General features: G+C 42.7%; 1 long non-coding RNA gene across 2 annotated transcripts in view; it reads left to right on the top strand.

Moving 5' to 3' along the window:
• The window catches only part of LOC149120492 (uncharacterized), an 82,809-nt gene that overhangs the window by 53,708 nt on the left and 4,285 nt on the right, over nucleotides 1–24,816 (top strand). Inside the window, exon 3 of one of the 2 annotated variants that reach the window (XR_016226033.1) lies at nucleotides 8,484–12,257. The exons of the other annotated variant lie outside the window; for it this stretch is intronic. This is a non-coding gene — a long non-coding RNA (uncharacterized LOC149120492). Of the gene's footprint in view, nucleotides 1–8,483; nucleotides 12,258–24,816 lie in introns of those variants that run through there. 2 annotated transcript variants of the gene reach the window in all.

Here is a 24,816-nt window from a genome sequence, read left to right on the forward strand (position 1 = left end):
CTCAGAATAGTTTCACTATACCGCTCATCCTCGAGGCATGCTCGCACTAACTTCCATATTGGTCTCACTCCCCTTTCGAGATTACCCTGTTCGAATGCAAAATCCAAATCCCTGCCTAGTTTGTCCCATGAAGGGATAGTAAGGCTTCCCGAAACCCCATACCAGGGTGCAATGGTATCGCAGTTACGTAAAAACCTATGCAATGTACTAGGCTTAAGTTTCAAACCGTTTTCTCAAAGCAGCGCATTCAGTGCCAGAAAAATTTGATGGGACTGTGAATTACCCATCGTCAAAAATTGTACTCTTTCCCTGGCCACGGGTCAGAGCTCCTTCTGCTTTTGTCGCAGAACTTCCTCTGCTTTAATCGCAGAGCTATCCTCCCACTATTGTCGCAGGACTACCCGCTCTTATCGCGGATCCCCACCTTATTTTCCTGGGGGACTTACCAGCGCTGCCCTGACTGCAGGAAGTTCTGAGTTCGCGTTTGAGATGGTTCCCCGTACGGGCCACCAGTTGTCGCGTCCCTCGACCAGCAAGGAAGACACAACCCGAACTCTTCTTCAAGCAGTTTATTCAGGAACTTTGAACAAGCTTCTTCTTCTGCCTCCTTCCCTCTCCCATCCCTCTTATAGCCATCAGCACACCAATCAAAAGCAGCCAAGTGGGAAGGATTGATAGGTACAGCAATGTGGAAGCCAGAAGGGAGCTCAGCCATCTCCTTATTAGGAGTTGTTTGTTTCTCGCCAGTCCTTCCGGGAGAAAGGAGCCGGCGCCGTCTTTAGGGCGCAGTGCAATGGCTCCCCACAGAAGATGGCATGTGAGTGTCAAATGGGGAAAGAAAGGTTGTTTGAAGATTAATTTATGTATTTGAAAGGCAGAGCTATACAGAGGTTGGGGCAGAGAGAGAGAAAGAGAGAAGTCTTCTATTTACTGGTTCACTCCCCATAGGGCTGCAATGGCCAGAGCTGAACTGATATGTAGCCAGGAGCCCGGAGCTTCTTCTGGGTCTCTCACGTGGGTGCAGGGGCCCAAGCACTTGGGCCATCTTCCTCTTTCCTAGGCCATATCACAGAGCTGGATTGGAAGTGGAGCAGTGGGGACTCAAACAAGCGCTCTTATGAGACGCTGGCACTGCAGGCAGAAGCTTTTCCTGCTCTGCCACAGTGCCTTCCCCAAGAAATATTCTTGTGATAGACTAATGTTCATGGTGTATAGCCCTCTGCTCTATGCAGGTGGAATTTGAGTAATTCTTGGCAGACCCCTACATTTTGAGGTACATAGAAATAACATGATAAATGTAATGAGATGCACAGTTTTCCAGCAGAATACCTCATGATATCTGCTGGGGTCCTGCCATTTATGAAAATGGGTTGTAAAGCAACCTGATCAGTGAAGACATTGCCACCTATTGATCCAGTGAAGCAAGTGCAGAGTGAGCACCTCTAACCCTGGCAGAGGCTCCACCCCTGGTGACTAAGATGCTGTAGACCTGTGCTGCTACTCATTCCACGGGGAAGGCCCTGCCATACTGCTGTGAGCATCCTGGTTTAATATTTTGATATTGTCATGTTTTGGTTTGTTCTTCAACTTAAATACAAGGAATCTCCATTTGGTTTGTATATTTCATCTTGCAGTTTTCACAGCTAAATTTTTTAAGTAATTTTTATTTATTTAAAGGTGAACAGATATCATGTATTTCATATACAGAGATTGAGGAGTGTAGTGATACTTCCCACCTTTTCTTCCTCCCCCCCAGCATCCTGCCCTCCTTCCTCCTTCCTTTCTTGTGATTATAAAATGAACTGAAAGAATGTCATTGTGAAAATTATAGGAAAGTGTAAATTCTAAACCTTGACCGAACTAACTCCATAATGTGTAGTCCCCAGTATGATCTCAAAATGCAGATTGTGTTGTTTAAAAATTGTCATGCATTTAAATATGGAAACCCTAGGAATTTAGGTTGAGTTTAGGTGAGAAACTACCATGGTGCCTCCCCAAACGTGTGTTCTCTAAACATAATGTGCCCACAACCAAGTATTGCTTTGAACCAAAGGCCACTGTGGTCACCAGTGATGGGAAATGGAAGGCTTTTTAGGGCAGTGAACCTGAGGGCTGTGACCAAGACCTGTCCCAGTGAGTCAGTGAGAGCTCAGACTGTGCACTTGCCCCATCTTCCTATCAGACTTCATTTACAAAGCACAAATTCAAGTTAAATCCAGTAGGAATTTGGACAGCAGGGAGTGTACTCTTTAGAGTTGGGTCCAGTTGCAGTGTCACTGGTCACATACTGATGAAGCGGGCCCTGCATTTTCAGTTCCATAGTGTAATTGGGCTAACTCTCAACCTGCCTGTAATATGTAACTGTGTTGTATGCACATAGGAATGTACACACCTTGGTGGGCGTATAGCATGTATTAATTTATAATTCTCATTTCACTTTTCACTTTCCTGGTTTCCTTCAGATTCACTTCCTTTCCTTTTCTATTTCTGAGTTTTCAGTTTGAGGGAGGTGAGATGGCAGTGTAATATGTTACTTGGATATTGTCTTAAATATTCTCTTGATAGACTTCCTGAATCTTTATTTTCAAGATATAAACCGCCTGAAATTTAGTTTAGTCAAGTTAATGAATTTTTTTTAAGATTTATTTATTTGAAAGAGTTATACAGAGAGAGAAGGAGAAGCAGAGAGAGAGGTCTTTCATCTGCTGGATCATTCCCCAGTTGGCCTCAATGGCCAGAACTGTGCTGATGTGAAACCAGGAGCCAGGAGGCAGGAGCTTCTTCCAGGTCTCCCACGTGGGTGCAAGGGCCCAAGGACATGTGCCATCCTTTACTGCTTTCCCAGGCCATAGCAGAGAGCTGGATAGGAAGTGGAGCAGCCGGAACTTTAACCAGTTCCCATATGGGATGCTGGCACTGCATTTGGTAGCTCACCTGCTATGGCACAGTGCCAGCCCCAGTCATGACTGTTTTAAAATCATTTCTGTCCCATGAAGCCCACCCAAACCCCACAATATTAACCTAAGTTCCTTAGTTTTATTTGCATCTTAAGAATAGGAACCTATCTTTGCATGTTTTATTTTTCCAGCCTTATTACAGTATAACTGAGAAACAAAAATTGTATATATTCAAGGCACGCAGTGTGTATTTTGATATGAGTCTGATCTTTAGAATGCATTTTCACACAAACTTTTTGACTCTCCTGGTACTTACAGTACCCCATGAGAGGATTAGTACAATGAAGCTAGTTAACAAATTTATCACTCTTACAGTGTTTTTTAAATTATTTTATTTATTTATTTATTTATTTATTTATTTATTTATGTGTTTTTCCACAAAACCTTTATTTAAGGTTTAGATACTTCATGCATTCCTTCAGTACAGCTTTAGCAGCATAGTCATTCTTCCTACTATACCTGCCCTCTGATTTACACACCTATACTTTTTATAGTGTTTTTAAAAGAATATTGACCTAGGAAATTACAAGTACAGAATATAGTGGGAACTGGTTACCCGATGTATGTTTTAGATTTTTCAAAACCTTATCTCATAATTGTAAATTTGATTTTTTTAAGATTTATTTGAAAGGCAGGGGCCGGCACCATGGCTCACTTGGTTAATCCTCCACTGTGGTGTTGGCATCCCATGTGGGCGCCGGGTTCTAGTTCCAGTTCCTCCTCTTCCAGTCCAGTTCTCTGCTGTGACCTGGGACGGCAGTGGAGATTGGTCCAAGTGCTTGGGCCCCTGTACCCACTTGGGAGACCAGGAGGAAGCATCTGGCTCCTGACTTTGAATCAGCACAGTGCAAGCCGTAGGGACCATTTGGGGAGTGAACCAACAGAAGGGAGACCTTTCTCTCTGTCTCTCTCTCACTGTCAATAACTGTACCTGTCAAATCCAAAAAGAAACGCAGGAAACAGAGAAAGAGAGTAAGACAGAGAGAAAGTGAGTGAGAGGATGAGGGATATCTCATCTCATGCATAATTTCACTCCTCAAATGTCCTCAGTGGCAGGGCTGGGCCCCAGGTCTCCCACTTTGGCACAGGGGCCCAATTCATGGGGTCATCTTCTAGTGCTTTCCCAGGCACATTAGCAGGGAGGTGAATGGGAAGTGGAGCAGCTGGGACTCGGTCTGGTGCCCATAGGAGATGGTGGCAGTCCAGGTGGAGGCTCAAGCTTTTACACCCCAGCTCCAGCACCATAACCATATATTTGTATCTTTTGACTAACATCTCTTCATTTTCCTGCTCCCAGTTCATCAAAACACCATCCTGCTCTCTGTGTTAGTTTGACTTTTGTATATTCCACATGTAAGTGTGCTCATGTGGTGTTTCCTATTTCTGTGTCTTGTTTCATTCCTGTAATGTCCTATAGTTCCATGCTTTTGGATCCATCTTGTGACAAGTAGTAGTATTTCCTTTCTTTTTAAGGTTGGCGAGGATTCCATTGTGTGTGTATCCCATTTTTCCTTATGGGTCCATCAACAAACATTTGGGTTATTTCCTTATCGTAGAATTGTGAATGATGCTGAAGTGAATGTGGGGGTGCATACAGTTCTGTGAGATGATGATTTTCTTTTGGATTCATGGCATTTGGGTAGTGAACTACTAGATGGGTGGTATCGCTCTCTCTCCCTCTCTCCCTCTCTCTCCCTCTCTTCCTCTCTCTATTTCTCTCTCTCTCTTCCCCCCTACCCCTTATTGATTCTCTGTTTTGCTTTTGAAACCAATTGCAATATTAAAACTAGGTGGAAAAATGGATACAGATGAGTATCACAGTAGCAGTAGATTACTGAGTAATTTCCTAGAATCACACAGGTGGATGTGTGTAGCTCACAGTGATCCATTATATCTGTTGTTAGAAAATGAAATAAAGGAGCTCAAGGCTCTGTCCTTAAAATAATGTCAAAAGATTAATGTAGACTTGATTAGTACAAATTTTATATGAGTATTGAAATGTCACACCAGCCCATAAATATGTACAACTCTTGTTGATAAAATGTACATAAAAATACCAACATGTTACTTGGTGTATAAAGTTAAGGGGTTTAAATGATTAATGTCACAACTAATATTATGGTATTTGAAGATGGTTAATTAAGACAAGCAAAAACAGAACCTGTAAATAACTGAACTGTTCTTTCTTGTCATGTTCAGTCAAAAGGCTACTATGCTGTGTTTTAAGTTGGTGACAGATATTTATTTTAGATTGTTTCTTTTAATTAAGAAAAATGGTAGTATATTTTCATGTGTATGTGAAATTGAATAGCATCAGAGCAATACAATGAATACAAGATAAGCTTTTTTTCATATTTGGGATTTTACTGATTTTTGAGAATCACTACAGAGACATTTCAATTTGTGTACTGTTCTTAACAAACCAAAAATTTAAAAAGTGAGGGCTTCCAAATGATAGAGTTAGAAATGTGCCAGGGGATTCTAATTCAATCCCATGAAGGTGGCATGTACCAATGCCATCTAGCTTCAGTTCACAATTGGCCATAATGATAGGTCTAAGAGTCAAAGGGATCACACAAACAAGACTAGTGTCTGCTAATACTAATTGATAGAATAAAAAAAGGGAGAGAACAATCCAACATGGGAAGCGGGATACACAGCAGACTCACAGAATGGCTGATGTCCTAAATAGCACTCTGGCCTCAGAATCAGCCCTTAAGGCATTCGGATCTGGCTGAAGAGCCCAGGAGAGTATTTTAGACATGGATAGCCAAGACACTCTGGAAAAAAAAAAGAAGACCTAAATGAAAGATCTCTGTGAGTGAGATCCCAGTGGAAAGAACGGGGCTATCAAAGAAGGAGGTACCTTTCTCTGAAGGGAGGAGTGAACTTCCACTTTGATTATGGCCTTGTCTAAATCATATTGGAATTTGTGGACTCAAGGAGCTTCCATAGCCTTGGCAGCTCAAGACGAAGAGCATAGGGTGATCACTGATGTCAAATATAAGAGTGTCAGTTGTTAACAACAGGTGTCACTGTGCACTTGCTTCCCATGTAGGACCTCTGTCTTTAATGTGTTATACTATGAGAATTAACGGTAAAACTAGTCTTCAAACAGTACTTTAAACTTTGTGTTTAATGTGTGGGTGCAGTCTGTTGAAACCTTTACTTAGTATAGAACTGATCTTCTGTATATAAAGATAATTAAAAATGAATCTCAAGAATGGGAAGGAAGAGGGAGTAGGAGTTGGGATGGTTTGTGGGTGGGAGGGCGGGTATGGGGGGAAGAGAAGAACTGCTATAATCCAAAAGTTGTACTTGTGAGATCTATGTTTATGAAATCAAAGGTTTCTATAAAAATGTCTACTATACCCATACACAGTAAATTTTAAAATGATCATTCTTAAGAATTTGTTTGAAAAAGATATAAAAGAAAGTTTCACAAAACTATATTTGCAGCAATACTGATACACACAGGCATTAATTATTTTTCTGATTTTCTTTTGTTGTCGTCTGATTTTTTAAAAGAAAATTTTAGCTCCCATGTATAAAGGAGAACATCTAATATTTGTCTTTCTGTGTCAGGATAATTTCACTGACCATGAAGTCTTTTAGTTGCAGTGATTTTGATGCTAATAACAGGATTTCATTTTTTAGTACTGTAATATTCAATTCTACATATATACATCCAATTTTGCCAGAACCACTTGCTGACTAGATTATGATTTTTTTCCAGTGTATATTCTGGGCACTTTCATGAAAAATCAATTGGTTTTGCCTGTTTGTATTAATTAATTAATTTCCACTGTCATGCTGCTTTGATTGCTACAGCTTTGTAGTAAGCTTTGAAGTCAGGTACTCTGACGTCTCCAAGTTGATTTTTTTTATTTTGCTCAGGATCATTTTGGCAATTATTGATATTTTGTGATTTCTTAGGGAATTTAGGATTATTTTCTCATTCTGTAAAAAAATGTCATTGATGTTTGATAGGAATTTCATTTATTTTGTAGGTTCTTTTAAGTAATATAGGTATTTTAATTATACTAATTCTTCCAATCCGTGAGCAAGTTATATTTTTCCATTTTGAGAGTCCTTGATGATTTATTTCTTCAACGTTTTAGAATTTTCATTGTAGAAATGTGCCAGGGGATTCCAATACAATCCCATCAAGCTGGCATGTACCAATGCCAACTCACTAGTCCAAGTGATCAATTTCAGTTCACAACTGATCACACTGATAGGTCTAAGAGTCAAAGGGATCACACAAACAAGACTAGTGTCTGCTAATAATAACTGATAGAATAAAAAAAGGGAGAGAACAATCCAACATGGGAAGCGGGATACACAGCAGACTCATAGAATGGCCGATGTCCTAAACAGCACTCTGGCCTCAGATTCAGCCCTTAAGGCATTCGGATCTGGCTGAAGAGCCCAGGAGAGTATTTTAGACATGGATAGCCAAGACACTCTGGAAAAAAAAAAGAAGACCTAAATGAAAGATCTCTGTGAGTGAGATCCCAGTGGAAAGAACGGGGCCATCAAAGAAGGAGGTACCTTTCTCTGAAGTGAGGAGAGAACTTCCACTTTGACTATGACCCTGTCGGAATAAGATCAAAGTCAGAGAACTCAAAAGGCTTCCATAGCCTTGGCAACTCATGACTAGAGCCTAGTTAGATTACTGATGCCAAAAACAAGAGTGTCAAATTGTTAAGTCAACAACAGGAGTCACTGTGTACCTACTTCTCATGTGGGAACTGTCCTTAATGTGTTGCCCAATGTGAAGAAATGCTATAACTAGTACTGAAACAGTATTTTACACTTTGTGTTTCTGTGTGGGTGCAAACTGATGAAATCTTTACTTAATATATACTAAATTGATCTTCTGTATATAAAGATAATTGAAAAAGAATCTTGATGTGAATGGAATGGGAGAGGAAGCAGGAGATGGGTGGGGTGCGAGTGGGAGGGAATTTATAGGGGGTGAAGCCATTGTAATCCATAATCTGTACTTTGGAAATTTATATTTACTAAATAAAAGTTAAAAAAAAAGAATTTTCATTGTAGATATCTTTCACTTAATTGGTTGCATTTATTCCTAAATGTTTTATTTTTGTCCCTATCATTTATGGGATTAATTTTTAGATTTCATTTTTGCCAAGTTGGTTATTAGAATATAAAAAGCTACTGTTTTTGTATATTCATTTGTAACCTGTAACTTCACTGAATTGGTTTTTCATCCTGAACCATTTTTTGGTGGAGAGTTTAGATTTTTCCATGCACAGCATCGTGTATTCTACAGTGTTGTTGAATTCAGTTATTGTTAACAGTTGTGTTGAGGAATATTTAATGTCATAAATATAAGAGCATGTCAAAAAGGTTACCTTTGGAAAATTTCTCTGTCGTTTGCTATATGGGAATTAGAGTAGTACCTGGTAGACCTGTGGATTGCCATTGCTAATGGGTGCATGCACCCACCCAGCTTCCAGTGGGCTATTTGGTCCTCCAGTGCTCATGGTCTGTTAACAGGATCTGGCTGGCCTTCAGTTGTCACCTAGCATCCACCTGTGACACTATGTTGAGGACATCGTTTCAACTGAAAATCAAGAGGAGGAGGAAAAATGGGCCTCTAACATCAGCAACTGACTTCTTGACCAAGTGGGCGTGGACCTTAGTTCCATACGAGATGAGAGCTTGCAACCTCAATATTTTGGTTTATCACGGCTTTCCATGTCCCTCCAGAGACTCCCAGTGAGACAGTGAGGCTTCTTAAGGGAAGGCCTATACTCAAGGTTGTGTGCAGAGTGTTGCTGGCAGCAGCATCTAAGTAACATGGTCTCATGGGATCATTTCAGACATTTGTACCTCCACCTGGGTAATGCAGAGTCTGGATGCACCAGATGACCGCTGGCTGCCCCTCACATGCTGCTAAGTACCACCCAGGAAATGGTTAAAAAGTTGATGCCTTGTCTGCAACTGTCTCAGATGGTGAAGTGCCATATCTCAGACACCAAGGAAAGTCCACACAGATGTACACCCCTTGCTGTGGATGGAGACACAAAGCCTGCTCAAAGACTGGACAGGGACACGTAGAAAAGGGCAACCTTGCTGTGTTCCTGACAGGAAGTAGTCTATAAATCACTGGGCAACAGAGTTGGCAGCTGGCAGCTCTCTCTGAACTACATCAAGATCCTGTTCAACTTGTCTGGAAAGCACAAACAGATGGTGTCATGTTGGCACAGAGGGTGAACATAAACTGTCCCTTTTTCTACTGCAGTGGGTGTCCAGAGCATGTGAAACACCACACTACAGCAAGAGCATCTTTATTTCAATGGACGGTGTACAATTAAGAACAAAAGAGTGCTACTGAGGCTGTTAGGCATTCTTCAGCGAGTATGTGCAGCCACTACCCCTGAATGGCAAAGCTGCCCCTTGGACAGTCCCCAACAAGCTACCTTGGACCCAGTGGAATCATTTATCTGCTTACTTAAGCATTATTCATTATGTTTCATTGAAAGACAAGAAAACAGATTTCCCATTGGCTGGATCACTCCACTTGAGTGGCTGGGGCCCAAGTATCTGAGCCATCCTCTGTTGTTTCCCAGGGTATGCATAAGCAGGAACCTGGATTTGAATGCACGACAGGTATTGATCCTAGATACTGTGTAATGGGATGCTGGCACCAAAAATGATGTCTTTAATTGCCGTGCCAATACAGTGTATTCAAGCCTTTAATTTTTGATTATTGGAATGGTAGTGCGAGATAGAGAAAGATATTTCCATCTGTTGGCCTCATCACCAAAGCCTGCAAACATTATGGAAGGGCTAGGCCAAAGTCAGAAGCCAAGAACTCCATCCAGCTCTGTCACATTAGTGGAAGAGACCTAAGTAAGTGACCAATGCCTGCTCTCCATTAGAGTGTACATTAGCAGGAAATCTGACTGCAGGAAGATTATACTGAAATCCAGGCACTCTGATATGGGGCGTGGGTAAACCAAATGGCATCTTAACAACTCTGTCACAGTTCCTTGGCCACTGTTTTATTTCAGTGATTTTTATTTGGAAAAAATATTGAGGGAGAGACATAGAGATATCATCCAATCCACTACCTCACTCTCCAAATGGCTGCAACAGCTACAATTAGCCAAGGTGAAGCCAGGAGCAGGAACTCCATCTCCTCATACATGAGTTGCAGAGTCCTGAGATCTTCCAACATCACCCACTGTCTATCCATGCACCTTAGGAAAAAGCTGGACTGGAAGTATAGTAGCTGGGGCATGACAATATGAAATGGAAGCATTGTTATCTGAAGCCTTACCTGCTGTACCATAGCAGAGAGCTGGATGGGAAGTGGAGCAGGTGGATCTCGAACCAGCACCCATATGGGATGCTGGCACTTCAGGCCAGGGTGTTAATCCGCTGCACGATAGCACCAGCCCCACCATTTACTTTTTAATTTAAAGGCCAACAGTGCACCTTTATGAGACTTTCAGTGGGCTGCTTCTGTGGTCCTCCAGGGCTCATGGTCGGTTAACAGGATCGGGCTGGCCTTCAGTTGTCACCTAGCATCCACTTGTGACACTATGTTGAGGACATCGTTTCAACTGAAAATCAAGAGGAGGAGGAAAAATGGACCTCAAACATCAGCAGCTGACTTCTTGTCCAAGTGGCTATGGACCTTAGTTCCATACGAGATGAGATCTTGCAACCTCAAATTTTTGGTCTATATTTTGAAAAACGAATTCAGAAAAAATCCCCAACAAATCCACATATATCTCCTTTTCCTCAGTGATACAGTTGCAACCAAGGAAGCCCAGCACATTTTCACCTTCTGATAACACCAATTTCTTCACCTCTAGTGAACCCTAAGACCCACCTATCTCACCAGTCACCCACAAGGATGCACCTTGGTCAGGCATACTTCCAAAGAAAAAGCTAAGGACTACTCTATGGATAGTTTTTGGTTCTGAGGGTCACGTGGGTACAGGATTTCAAATTAACTCTGAGGTTTTAGTGACACTACTGTTTGACTCACAGAGTTTGGACTACCTCCGTCAGCATCATGAGCTGGGTCCTGGCCTCCAGCCCCTGAGAATCTCTTGTTAAATGGAAGTGGTATTTTCAGAGACCAGACACACCCACACCCTGAGGAGTCTATGTCCTTATTGAGGATGTCAGACACTGTCTTTTTGGAGACCCACCATCAGTCATCTCACATCAGATACCTCCTTCCAGATACAGGGGTAGTGTCATGTGTCTCAAGGGGCAGAACTTGTGATCATCCTACTTGTTGTTGAGCAGTCCACCCTCACTCAAGGCCATCTTGAAATTCACATGTCCACCAATTCTAGGGACATCACCAATTGCTAATGGCCTTTGTGTGGCTTGAAACTGGACCATGCATACCCTTACATTGGAGTACCTCCTTTGGTGGATCACTGTTGATATCTTTGCTACTGGCGTATCCTCACGGACCAACTCAGCTATTTTGATTGCCAAAATTCGACTGCCTTTTAATGTAGCAAAACTGCACTGTATGTTATCTGCATCCTTGCTTTCATAGTGGAGCCTCCCATGCTTGTGTGGTTTGGGACATCATAGGCCTATCAACTTGGATTTGAGCTTGTAGCTTATCTTTTGTATCCAAATCAGTTGTGGAAGTCTCCCAGGAATGCCCACAGTACAGACAAAACTGTCATTCCTCCTTCTCGCATGGTTGCATTTAGAGCGGTGATTATTCACATGCTACCTGGCAAGTGGATTTTATTGAACCTGTTGTAGCAAATGGCAGGTACTTACTGTTATGTAAGCCTACACCAGACTTCTCGTTGCTTCTTTGTTAATGGCTGAAATTGTCATCAGATTCTAAGTACTTCATCCCTGGTGCATTAAACATGGGACGAAAAGTATCTGAAATACTTAGTTCCTGTCCATTTGGTGTATGCACAGTGATGGAGTTTCTAGTTCATATAAAGATTTTTTTGAAAATTTTGAAAATAATAATTGTACATACTTAAGGGCTACTGTGTGCCATTTTGGTACATGTCTGCAGTGTGTCCTGATTAAAAATGGGATGATCAATATTTCCCTTTATTTGTCAGTACTTATGATTGAAGTCTTGGAATTTCTTCTATATGTTCATTCAACACATACTCAGTTATTGTGAGCTATCTTCTCCATTATTCTGTGTAACATTAGAAAGTTACTCCTTGATCTAACTCTGATTTGGTCCCCATCATCCAAACTCCTTGCATTTTTCCCTCCAATCTCTTACATCCCTTATTAATTATTATGTATTCAGATAGGTGTATTTTAAAGATCTATTTCCTTTTATTTGAAAAGCTGAGCTACAGAGAGAGGGAGAGACAGAGAGATGTTTTCCTTCTGCTCATTCATTACCCAAATGGCTGCAACAATTGCATCAGAGCAAATTCAAAGCCAGGAGCCAGGAGCTTTTTCTGGGTCTCCCAAAGTGGATGTAGGGGCCCAAGCACTAGGGCCATCTTCCATTGCTTTCTCAACCCATAACCAGTGTGCTGGTTCAGAAGAGGAGCAGCAAGGATATGAACTGGTGGGTGCCCATTTGGGATTCTGGCACCACAGGCAGAGCCTTAACCTACCATGCCACAGCACTGGCCCTCGATTGTTTTAGCTTGTGTTTGTGAGGGAGTGGGTACAGTATTTGTCTTTTTATGTCTGTATTGTTTTCACTTACTTCCAGTTCCATACATCTAGCTTCAAGTGTCAGGGCGTCATTCTTTTCAAATGGCTGGATAGTCTTCTGTTTCATATATATGCAACAAACTCTTGACCCCTTTGTCTGATGAACTCTCAACTCATTTTGTTTGCCAAAATACTATTCCCTTTTAGTGAGACAAAAATGCAGTCTACTTTTTCTGCATCCCTGCCCTCATAGTGGAGACTGTGGTACCAAAATGAGTTTGAACTCTTGGGCATATCTGATTTGGGGACATTTTCCTATTGTGGTACCAGAATGAGTTTCTTGACCCAGGCATATCTGATTTGGAGACATCTTATGGCTGTCATTTTGGATTTCTGATTGTGGTTTTCCTATTCCATCCAACTCAGTTGGAAAGTCCCCCAGGAATGCCTGCTTTGCAGACAAAACTTCCATCATTCCTTTTTCTCCCGTGGTGGCATTTGGAGAGGTGATTACTCTCACATGCTACCTGGCGGGTGGATTTTATTGGTCTGCTGTTGCAAGAGGTAAGTGATTATTATCCTTGATAACCACACCGGGCTGCTCCCTGTTTTTTCCTTCATGGCTGAAAATGTGCTTCAAACATGAGACTATAGATACATGAACTACTTAGTTCCTTTCTGTGGGACATGTACCCAGTGGTGGTGTTGCAGGTTCATGGTATGGTTCTGTTTTCTGAAAATTTTGACATTAACGATAATGTCACCTACCTAATGGCTACAGTGTTATGTCTCGGTGCATGTCTGCAATGTGTCCTGATGAAAAATGTGATAATCAGCATTTCCCTTCCTTTGTCAATATTTTATGATGGAAGACTTGGAATTTCTTCTGTATGTTCATATAATACATCCTAGGATATTGTGAGCTAGTCTCCTCACTGTGCTGTGTAACAATAGGAACTTTGATCTAACTGATTTTGTGCCCTTCATCAAAACTCCCTTCATCCCCCATAGTGCCTGCCATCCTTTATTAACCATTATGCATTCAGGGTTTTAGCTTGCTTATGTGAAGGTTTGCATGTGTTGTCTTTCTGTAGCTGGCTTTTTTCATTTAACGTGATATCCTCCAGTTGCATACATTTTGCTGCAAAGGACAGGATTTCATTTTTAAATGGCTGAATAGTATTCCATTTAGTATATACACAACAAATTCTTGATGTCTTCATCTGCTGATGGATACATTGGTTGATTCCATATCTTGGCTGTTGTTAGCAATGCTGCAGTAATCATGGTGGAGCAGGTATCTCTTAGATACAATGATTTCATGATTTTGGACGTATACTGAGTATTGAGATTGTTGAGTCATATGGCAGTTCTGTTCTTAGTTTTTAGAAATCTCCACGGTGTTTGCTGCAGTTGTTGTACTCATTTGGATTCCAATGCGAGTTCTCCTTTCTCCATATCCTTGGGTGTCACTCCCCCTCTTCCTGGAGGAACGACACAGGACCCTGCGCTGTTCTTTCATCTGCTCGGCCCTCCCCGGCTTTGCTGCTGGTTCTTCCCGGGTTGGCTACCGTCCCTTCCACCTCCGTGGAAGGGCGGTTCCCCCTGCCACTTTCCCCACTTCTGCGGGGGAGCAGCACACCACCGGCTGGCTCTCTCGGGGGCTGCTCAGGTGTTCCTTCAGATGTTCCTCATAGATGTTCCTGGTGCATGTTGTCTCTCTCCTCCTTTATAGTCCTCTTCCACCAATCCCAACTCTGCTACCCACACGCCGAGTATGCTGCTCTCCTCCAATCAGGAGCAGGATCAGCTCCTGCAGGTCATCACTCAAGTTGGCGAGAGGCAGCTGCGTAGAAGTTGTTACTCCCTTCTCAGCGCCATATTGTGGGAGAGCAGATGCATAGAATAAGTCTTAATTCCAGTAACAGTCTAGTCCGAGTTGCTCACAGTTGCTCCCGACACTTGGGAGAATTTTTTACTTTTTCTTTATGATAGGCATTTTAGCATTATGAGGTGATATCTCTTTGGGGTTTTGATTTGCATTTTTTAAAGATTTTTTTATTTATTTGAGAGGCAGAGTTAACAGACACAGAGGGAGGCAGACAAAGGTCTTCCATACGCTGGTTCACTCCCCAGATGGCCTCAATGGCGAGAGCTGAGCCCAACCAAACCAGGAGCCAGGAGCTTCTTCCAGGTCTCCCACGTGGTTGCAGGGACACAAGCAGTTCGGCCATCTTCCACTGCTTTCCAGGCCATATGCAGAGAGCAGAATCAGAAGAGCATCCAGGACATGAACCAGTGCCCACATGGGATGCCGGCCCCGCAGGTAGAGGCTTCACTTACTGTGCCACAATGTGAGCCCCTATCTTCATTTCTCTGATGGGTAGTAATAGTTTTTTTCATATATTTGTTGGCTATTTGTATTTTTTCTTTTGAGGATTGTCTTTTTAGGTCCCTTGTGCCCATTCCTTAACTGCATTAGATGCTTGATTTTGAGTTTGTTGAGTTCCTGATATATTCTGAATATTAATCCTTTGTTGGATAAGTAGTTTGCAAGTATTTTATCCCTTTCCATTGGTTGTTTATTTGCTCTATTACTGTTTTCTTTGCTGTACAGAAGCTTCAGTGTTTGTTGTAGTCCCATTCATCTAGTTTTACTCTTGCTGCCTGAACTTCTGGGGTTTTAACCAAAAAGTCATTGCCTCTACCACTCTTAAGAGATGTCTCCCTATGTTTTATTCCAGCAATTTTGTATTTTCAGGTCTCAGATTTAGGTCTTTGATCCATCTGAGTTGATTTTTATGTGTGGTGAAACATAGACATTTAATTTCATTCTTCTACATATGTATATCCGGTATTATCAGCACCACTTATTTAAAAGACTGTGGGATTCTCATCAAAAATCAGTTAGCTGTTACGTATGTATGTTCGTATTTATGTATTTTTTTTCTCTGTTTTCATTGATCTTTGTATTCATCTCATTCCAGTTTCATACTATTTTATTTACTAGACCTTTGTGAAATCAGGTATTGTTATGCCTCCAGGCCCCCAGCTTTGTATATTTTTTTTTGTGTAGGATCACTTTGGCTGCTCTGGGTCTTCTGTAGTTCCATATGAATGTTAGAATTTTCTTTTTCTGAATGTATAAAAATGTCATTAGTATTTTGATAGGACTTGCATTGAATATGTAAATTTCCTAAGGAATATGAACATTTTAATGTTAATCCTTCTAATTCATGAACAGAGGATGTCTTTCCATTTTCATGTGTCTTTGATGATTGTCAGCTTTTTTGCCACCAACGACTGGCCAGGACGCTGATGAAGGGTTCACAGAGGAGACTGAGAAGAATCAGGTTAAATGCTCTTTATTGTTTCACCAGCACCAGGAGGGAAGGCCACTCAGCTGGCTCCTGAAGGCACTAGGCTGTACAGACCAGGAGCTTCTCCCAGGGGGCACTAGGCTCTATGGACCGAGGAGGGAGGCTGAGTAGGGCTCTTATTTACAAGCGTCTGAGGGTCTTCTTATGTATACTTGTTTGGGGTCAGCCCTGCCTTTGTTCCCTCCCTTTGTTCCCCATAGTCATGGCAGCAATGGTTACGTAGTTATAACAACAATTTGCGCTTAGGCCATTTCCTCTTGCAAGCTTTGCTACAGCACAGTTTCTTTCCCTGATAAATGATGAGTTTCGTTTATTCGCAAATGGATCCCTAAAAGTCCTCCCTTTTCTTTTTCTTTAAATGTTCTCATAGCCCTGTAAAGCCCGTTGAGCCGTTGGGCCAAAGGGATGAGCATTCTTGAGCATATCCTGGATTGATTTCCAGATTCGAGGTCTTCTTTTTCTTCTATTTCTGGTGGGCTGGGTTCCTCTCGGAGGGCCAGATATCCCTTGGCAAAATTTTGTCCAATTGGGAAGAGGTGCTGTAAGATAGGCAAGCATACAAGGACTATACAAAATATTGCTCCTATTTTAAACCATTTCCAGGATGGGAGTCAAGAGGAAACTGTGTCAGTCAGAGTATTTATTGTCTGTCCCACTGTTTTGACTTGACCTACCTTACCTACCTTAAATGCAGCTATATTTTGAAGCTGTATTATATGTAGAGCTCTCTTAGCCTCAGATGAGCGGTTGCATTTACCCACTCTAGGCAGGTAGAATGATTGTGTTTGAACATATCAGCTAGTTGTGTTGCATTAGGAATGGATAGATTGATCCACGGAATGGTGGTAATGCAAACTCTTCCAGTAGTTTCACACTTGAGTTCTCTTTCCAAAGCTAATATGGTAATTATTTGTTCTATTTGTACCATGCATGCTTCGAGCATTTGGAGCCCCATAGCATGTGTCTTAAGCAGTGCTGACTGCTCACCTAGCTGAGCCCACTGCTCCTGAATTATCTTCAGGAGGGACTCCAAAGCATCTCCCTGTATTTGGGTAGTGCTTAGAGCCAGTGCTCCAGTCACAATGCCAGCTACCGTGGCTGCTGACACTGCTGTAGCGACAATGGCTGCTGTTACTCCAAAGTCTCTTTTTTTGCACATCGGTTTTATTACTATAGTCAAATCAGACATATTTACTGGTACATATGTGAATGGAGTTGCCTTTACCACCATATGTGGAGCCAAGAATGTTATCATTCTCTCTTCCCATTCCAGGTCCCTTATATAACAACCGATCTCCTTTTTATAATCTAATGGATGTGTGCATCTAGTATACAATACCTCCCCTTCGGTTCTGCATGTCCAATTTCCTGGGTCTTCCCTTACTGGAGTTTTTACAAAATGTTTGTGGAATATTTCATATCCTGCCTGCCAAAAACAATGTGTTGATTGATTATTACTTGGAGGTCTGCATCTAATATATCTATGCTTTGAGCCATTTTTACAAATAAAAGACACAGAAAACTCATCTCGAATTGTTGACCATTGTATTTTATATGTCTCGTTCATATACATGGTATATCCAAAGTCTGGAGTTGATAACTTATAGGGAATGTTTGATTCATTAAGGTAGTAACTCTCATTTTCATAATAGAAGGAACACTCTACATGACTAATTCTCTCTAGATCCTTTTCTTGTCCCTCCCCTATTTGGACTCCCCTGTTTTTTGAAGGTCATCCACACTAAAGAGTCCTTTACAGCTGCCCGGGAGCAATTGATATGCCCCTGAATCTTTGTTATAGTAAGACTGGGATCTATGTCATGGGCAAATGCAGTTTCCCATTCTGAGTAATCCATCCTCTCCTTAGTATTATTAACATATGGTTCGAAATATGAATGTTCTAACCCTAATAGGGTTAGATCTGGCCCTAAGAAAGGTATTTCTTCTGTGCACGTTGTTGCTACCCACGAAGTACAGTTAGGCTTTCCCCAGTAAAATTTGTCATCTCTGTTCAGGCTATATATGTCTTATATTCTAAGCATTTAATTAAGGCAAATGGGGGTCTGACACACAGTCTACTTAATCCTGCTTCAAACATTGTTTGTTTTAACTCATCACACACTTCATAAATAGTTCCTTCCAGTGGGCATCCTCTCATTGTGCAAGTTAAGGGAGTATTTTTCTTAATCTCTGTGATGTCTATACATTCCATGGATCCTGCATCAGTCAAAAGGATATACTTTGTTTTGTTATTAGATTTAAGGGCCCTGTCAGTTTTGGTACTACACCACTGCATGTCCAATTTGTATAATTATTGTGTGCATGACAAGTATAATTACCACATTCTATTTTAGACCTTTTACAGTTGCTAGAGAAAAATTGCTCTATTAAATTTCTCTAAGATCCACCAATTCCTTAGCACGGGTTAACCAAGGAATAGTATAATTTTTTACTTTTGTCTTAATGAGAGATAGAGTCCCTGTGGGCTCACATCCTGACCTTGGTATGTTTGATTCACAGGTAAAGGGTACATTATCAAGGTATGTATAGGCTGGTGGGTTTTCGACTAAGCCTGACACTTGTTCTTCTGTTTTTACATTGGGCAATACAATTAAGATGATAATGGTCATTATCAATCTGTAAGCTCTGAGCATAGGTAGTTCAAATCTTTCCCACAATCCCATTAAGTTACCTAATACTTTAAATTGTTTAAGTGTTTGCTTGCCTTCAATTAACTTACCTTTATCTAGGTCCCATCTCTTTAATTCTTCTTTTACCTGTTGTAGATGTTCTTGTAGTCAGGCTGCTAATTCATCTTGTTGGTCCTGACAATCCCTCAAAAGGATTTACAAGTGGTGTATTTTCTTCCTCACTTAATTGTTTAAATATATACTGTTCATAAAGGTCTTTTGCTTCTCTTCCTTTAATGTACATTTCTCCATTTGCTGCTGCTGTTGCCATCTCTGGAGTTCTTTAGTCCTAGCTCTGGAATATGAAATCCCTAATTCTTTCTGTAAAAAGCACAACTGACAGTGGTATCTACATTTCTTACAAACACATGAATTCTTTTGACAGGATAATTGCAATTGATATTCCATTAGTGCCTAATTGGAAATTCCCAAGTCTTGAGGTAAGATCAACACTTATATATGTCCTTATAGGCGAACTATCCAAAGGTTCCATTATGTGTGCATGCTTCAAAAGGAAAATTAGTGGTTGTTACAATGTTTATGTTAAGGCTGCCAATCTTTTCAATGTTCCTTGAGGTGTTAAGCAGCACACCAAAAATGTTCTGCATATCACACCTTCTTCCAATTTTCCTGTTCTAATCACCTTTTTCCAATTTTTACTTTTCTTGCAATACCAGCAACTAGTTGCCCTCGAAGCAAGCCCATACATTCCAGGTACCCACCGTTGCTCTGCTAATGGTCTAACATCCCTGTCAAATTTCCCATATTCTCCATTTTCTGTTATTATAGTCCTAGGATCTTTGGTTGTTAGAATAGCACTAGTCCATGGCCAATGATCATACAATTTTTCACTAAATTTTCATGGGGGATTTCGTATGAATCTTCTAATTTATAAGCTAAACATATTTGGCTGTGATCTATTCTTTTTTTGTTGTTGTTTTTGACAGGCAGAGTGGACAGTGAGAGAGAGAGACAGAGAGAAAGGTCTTCCTTTGCCATTGGTTCACCCTCCAATGGCCACCGCGGCTGGCGTGCTGCGGCCGGCGCACCGCACTGATCCGATGGCAGGAGCCAGGTACTTATCCTGGTCTCTCATGGGGTGCAGGGCCCAAGTACTTGGGCCATCCTCCACTGCACTCCCTGGCCACAGCAGAGATCTGGCCTGGAAGAGGGGCAACCGGGACAGAATCCGGTGCCCCGACCGGGACTAGAACCCGGTGTGCTGGCGCCGCAAGGCAGAGGATTAGCCTAGTGAGCCGCGGCGCCGGCAGGGCTGTGGTCTATTCTTGTCCAATCTCTAACTTGTGTCTTCTGGAGCTGGAACCATCCAAACATGTCTTTGGGGCAAGCTAATAATCCCCTTTTCAGATGTGTTGATCACTACTGCTCCTTCTGCTCTCCAAAGGATGGCAGTGGGCCCTTTCCAGTCTTTACTGTTTGGTAATCTGTAAAAGCAAGAATATTTTTCTGCATGTAGTTTTTGTACTGGTAGCTTTTGATTAGAAGCAGTCCATTGTTGATAATAATATCTCTCCATTGGGGTGTATCCTCCTATTCCTCCCCTTCTTTTTTTGTTAAGAGCTATTAGTGCCAATTGTAATTGAGCCTCAGTAGTCTGTACCTCGTCCGTAAATTTGTCCATCATACTTTTCAATGTTTGATTGGCTCGCTCTATCATTCCCTGGGGTTGTGGGCAATATGGAGTACCAGTTGTATGGTTGATATTTAAATATTTACATAGTCCCTCAACAAAAACCAGAGAAACAGTCTGCCTTACTCACCTTTCCAATGTATCTGAGTCCATCCAAGTCATGGCACCAATGATGCTGCAAGAATTTCAAGTCTATTCTTTGTCTCACAGCAATAAATAATCCCAACATGGATGATGAGGGTGGGGGAGCAAAAGCAAAAGTAGGTTTTCTTGAGAAAATGATACTCCTGCTAGCCAGGAGGGGGACTAAGGGAGGGGTCCAATAAGGCCTGGGTACAAGTATAATTAGGGAGTTATATTAATGGATTCATTTTCTAAACAGAATCAAACACCACATTTCTGTATCTTCTCTCTTGGGAAATGGCCATAACCCCTAACCATGTAAAAATGTTACCTTATTGACCATCTGAAAAATGGGACAGTATATTCCCTCTCTGCCTGTAATTTCTTTTACTGCATCCTCACCTTCCCTCCTCCCAGACAGGATTCCATGAATAACCCTTCATTGTTTCACTTCTCATATAAGGGCCCCTTCTCTTGGGCATTTCACAAGAGGCTACTGAGAGGCCACTTTCTGGACTCAAGGGCTTTCCTCTGGGGCTGGCCAGATACAACACATCCAGGTGAAGAATTTGACAATACTCCTGCCAATCCCTGGGCGACCCTTGCTCTTTTTAGCCTGAGTGTCTGAGGTCCCTGCCTCCTCCCTCCACCTCCTCCTCCTCCTGCTGTTTGCCTGGGATGCTCTGTTTCTCTGATGCTGCCTGGGAGCAGCTCCTGACTTCTAAATCATCCTCACTGCTGTTGGTGCTTAGTGTGGTGGAGAGGGAGGTCAGAGGATCCTGGCTGAGGACTGCACAGGCAGTGGGGATTCTTGTCAACATGACCAGTTGGGAACTATCTGTCCTGCAGGACTCACTGCTACTCATACTGGGAGTCCCATGGCAAGGATTCTGCCCCGATTGGTCTTCTGCAAGTATTAGTGGTTGGGAGTTGAAAGCAGCACACTCATGGGCTCTGCTGTTGAGTGTCCCTGGAGGCAATGGAGAATGGGACAGCTTTGAACACCAGGGATGGCATGAGGCATGGGCTTCACTTTGTTGTGGCCTTTCTGAAGTCCTGGGGACAAGGCACTGGCTTGTAGCCTGGGTGGCAGGGAGCCTGCTTTATGGTCCAGCTGGAATCCCAGGTCCTCAAAAGACCTTAGAGCTTCAGGACACTGAGGAGATACTAAAGGCTCCACTTCACTATGCCCACGTATTTCTTGCATGCTGTAGCCCTGCTATTGGGATTTCACCCAGTGTGGCACAGAAGACAAGGGGTCATCCCATTCTTTAAGGCACAGTTGAGTGCATAGGCCCCCTGGGAATTCCTGTATTTCCTGTTCCTGGGGGAAAAACAGAAACCCTTCACTTGTTTCAGGTACTTCATGTCCTGCACTGAGCCACTGGTAGCCCATGGTGTCTGCCACTGTGGGCCTCACTTCCGGGTCATGGGTCAGTAACCTTTCCAACAGGTTACTAAGCTCTAGGTTTACATAGGTGGGAATTTGGTAGAGTCCGGACAGGATGTTTTCCTTCAGCTGCACAAAATCCTCCCCATCAAAAGGTAGTGACCATGTCACCATGGTGTACAGGACCACACCCAGACTCCAGACATCGGCCTTGTACCCACTGAACTCCTCCTCTAAGAATTCCTCAGGGGCACAATACTCAAATGTCCCACACAAATCTTTCAGGTTTTCTCCATCAGCCAATTTGCAGGTGAGCACAGAATTGGTCAACTTAATATTTAGATTGGCATCTAGAAGGAGATTTTCTAATTTTAGATCTCTGTGCATGATACACTGCTCATGGCAGTAATGCACAGCTAATAAAGTTTGGTTAAACAGCTGATGTATCTCTTCATCCTGTAGGCAGCCTTGCTCTATCATGTACCACCTAAGGCCCCCCCTGATAGCATACTCCATAAAAATGTAGTCTCTCTCTTTTGTGTGCCTTAGCTGCAACAGTTTTATAATGTGAGGGTGATGCAGCCCCTTCATTATTTCTGCTTCTGCCTGCTGCTCACTACGGGGCAGCAGGTCCAATGGAGCTCCTCAGGGCCAGCCTGGGGATCTCAGGGGCCAAGTGGGATGATGAATGTTGGCGGCAAAGGAACCACACCAGAGCCGGGAGATCAGTCAATGCCCAGGGCGCAGCTGGGTTCTCGACTTTATTGGGAGGGGGAAAAGCTTTTATAGACATAAAAAGGGGGCTGTCCAAGGCACAAGGGAACCGAGCCAACCAGCTGAAAGGTCAGGCAGGACGTGAGCCGGGCACACCCTCAAGGGCCTATCACAGCCGAGGACATAAACTGTTCACGAGTACGGAAGTCTCCTGTCAGGCTAGGTACCTCCCCCGGGGGCCATCTTGGGTTGTTGGAAATGCTGTCACTGGAATTCGGAAGTGCGGCAAACTCGAGCAAAGGCTTAGCGGCCTTGTTTCCTTTCAGTTGGAGCCCCCTGCATCTCCCCCTTTTCTTTTACTTTGAGGGTAACCGTGCCTGTCTTAGGTTGTCCCCCCCCTCCAGTAACTAGAAGTTGCCCATCATTGGAGAAGCCAGGAGCAAGGGCCTGGCCATCCTGTCTTAGGTTGACCATTCCCGGGGGATCTTACCCATCATTGGCTACCAGCACCCTATTTAGGAAATGAGAGGGTAAGCAGAGAGGTTTGGCTAGTAACCCAGGGGGTATCCTGTTGACTAACAAGGGCCTTGTACCTTACTTCCAGCTGGTTGACATGGATTGAACAAAGCTATTTTCTAACAAAGGAACCTAAGGCGTTAACCACGCAGGGGCCTATGAGCAGAAGTGCAATTATGGCAGTGATTGGACCAAACAACGGCAGGAGGTAGGGCAGCCACTCTCCCCACATCCCTCCCCAGCCATTATAAAAGTCCATTAGGCGTCGCTGGCGACTTTCAAGGCTGTCTTGAAGTTGTTTAATTCGATCCTGGACGACTCCAGATTGGTTAACAAAAAAGCAGCACTCCTCCTTGAGGAAGACACAAAGGCCTCCCTCCTTTGCCGTTAGTAAATCCAATCCTCTTCTGTTTTGAAGGACTACTGAGGCCAGGGAGGAGATCTGTTCCTGTAAGACTCTAAGCAATTGGGTTATTTCTCGCAGGTCCCCAACAACCTGAGAATGTAATCGGTTGTTGAGATAAAAGGCGGAGATCCCAGCCACACTGGTACCCACCCCAACAGAAACACCCAACCCCACAAGCAAGGGGATAAGGGCTGGCATCTGGGCTATCTGGGCTTTTCCAGTGAGGGGAATTGGAAGGGGCTAGTAGCCAAGGCAATTTCAATCTGTGGAAGCAACAAAACAGGGGAGCAGGTTTGATCGCTTCTCATGGTACGGGTTAATAGATGCTGGCATAGGAACAAGCAGTTCCAGGTGTGCAATAAGACCGATTAGGCAGTAGAGTTGTATTACCTATTTTTGAGACGTTGGTTGACACACCCCCTGCTCAAAGGACAGGGGATTTGTCAGGGGGCATGGGACAAGAGAGCTAGCATTTAACTCCATGCCAACAAGCATAATAGGGGGTCTCCTTTGGTGAGGTATGCATAGCCAGCAGCTTTGCTGAACAAGTAACGCGACAATCATTCTTCCCGGTGGCGGGTGTTGACACGATGTGATTTCTGCCCAGTGCTCTGAATGTCAAAGTAAAGAAATTCAATGAAGCATGGAGAAGCCAGCGGGAGCGCTGGGAGGCCGGCGGTGGCCCTTAAAAATCTGGGGAAGAGGGTGGAAATCTCACGGCGGGCCGTACCCATATCCTCAGCAGGTCTCCAAGGTGAACAGGCTCTGGCATGTTGGAACAATGTAAATGTTAAAAAGGACAATTACAATTGGGTTAATTTCTATAAAGGAAAAACTCCATGTCTATTGCCAGGCTCTGTTGGCTGGTCTCAAAGTGGCAGCGCACAAGATTGTGCAAAATTCGAATTTGGACTTACACTCCCATGGACTGGGTAACTCTCCTCCCCCTTGCCTTATCTCAGAATTTGAACTTTACCTTAGAACCAGGTCTGGTCCAAAGTCTACTCTCCCTGTCTTATCAATGAAACAAATCGGGTATCCCACCCTTCTGATGGCTCTTCTGTTTTATCTCGTGCAAGCCAGAAGATATTGCTTTGTAACTTGCTGAACTTATTTTGCAATTTGTTTTAACAAATTTCTGGGTGGTCAGTACTCAATGAAACAGTAATAGGTAATTAAAACTTGTTTTAGATAAGTACAATTTTAATTTTAATTAAATTCAGATACAGATATATAATATCAGCATCTTAAGTCATTTAGGTGTAACTGCTAATTTAAATTGGGTGAAGACAAAATGACATAAGTGTCTAAATGTAAACTTTGGTACTT

The sequence above is a fragment of the Oryctolagus cuniculus genome, chromosome 19, assembly GCF_051225735.1.
Source record: "Oryctolagus cuniculus isolate XC-2025 breed Fujian yellow rabbit chromosome 19, ASM5122573v1, whole genome shotgun sequence".
NCBI classification, from domain to species: Eukaryota; Metazoa; Chordata; class Mammalia; order Lagomorpha; family Leporidae; genus Oryctolagus; species Oryctolagus cuniculus.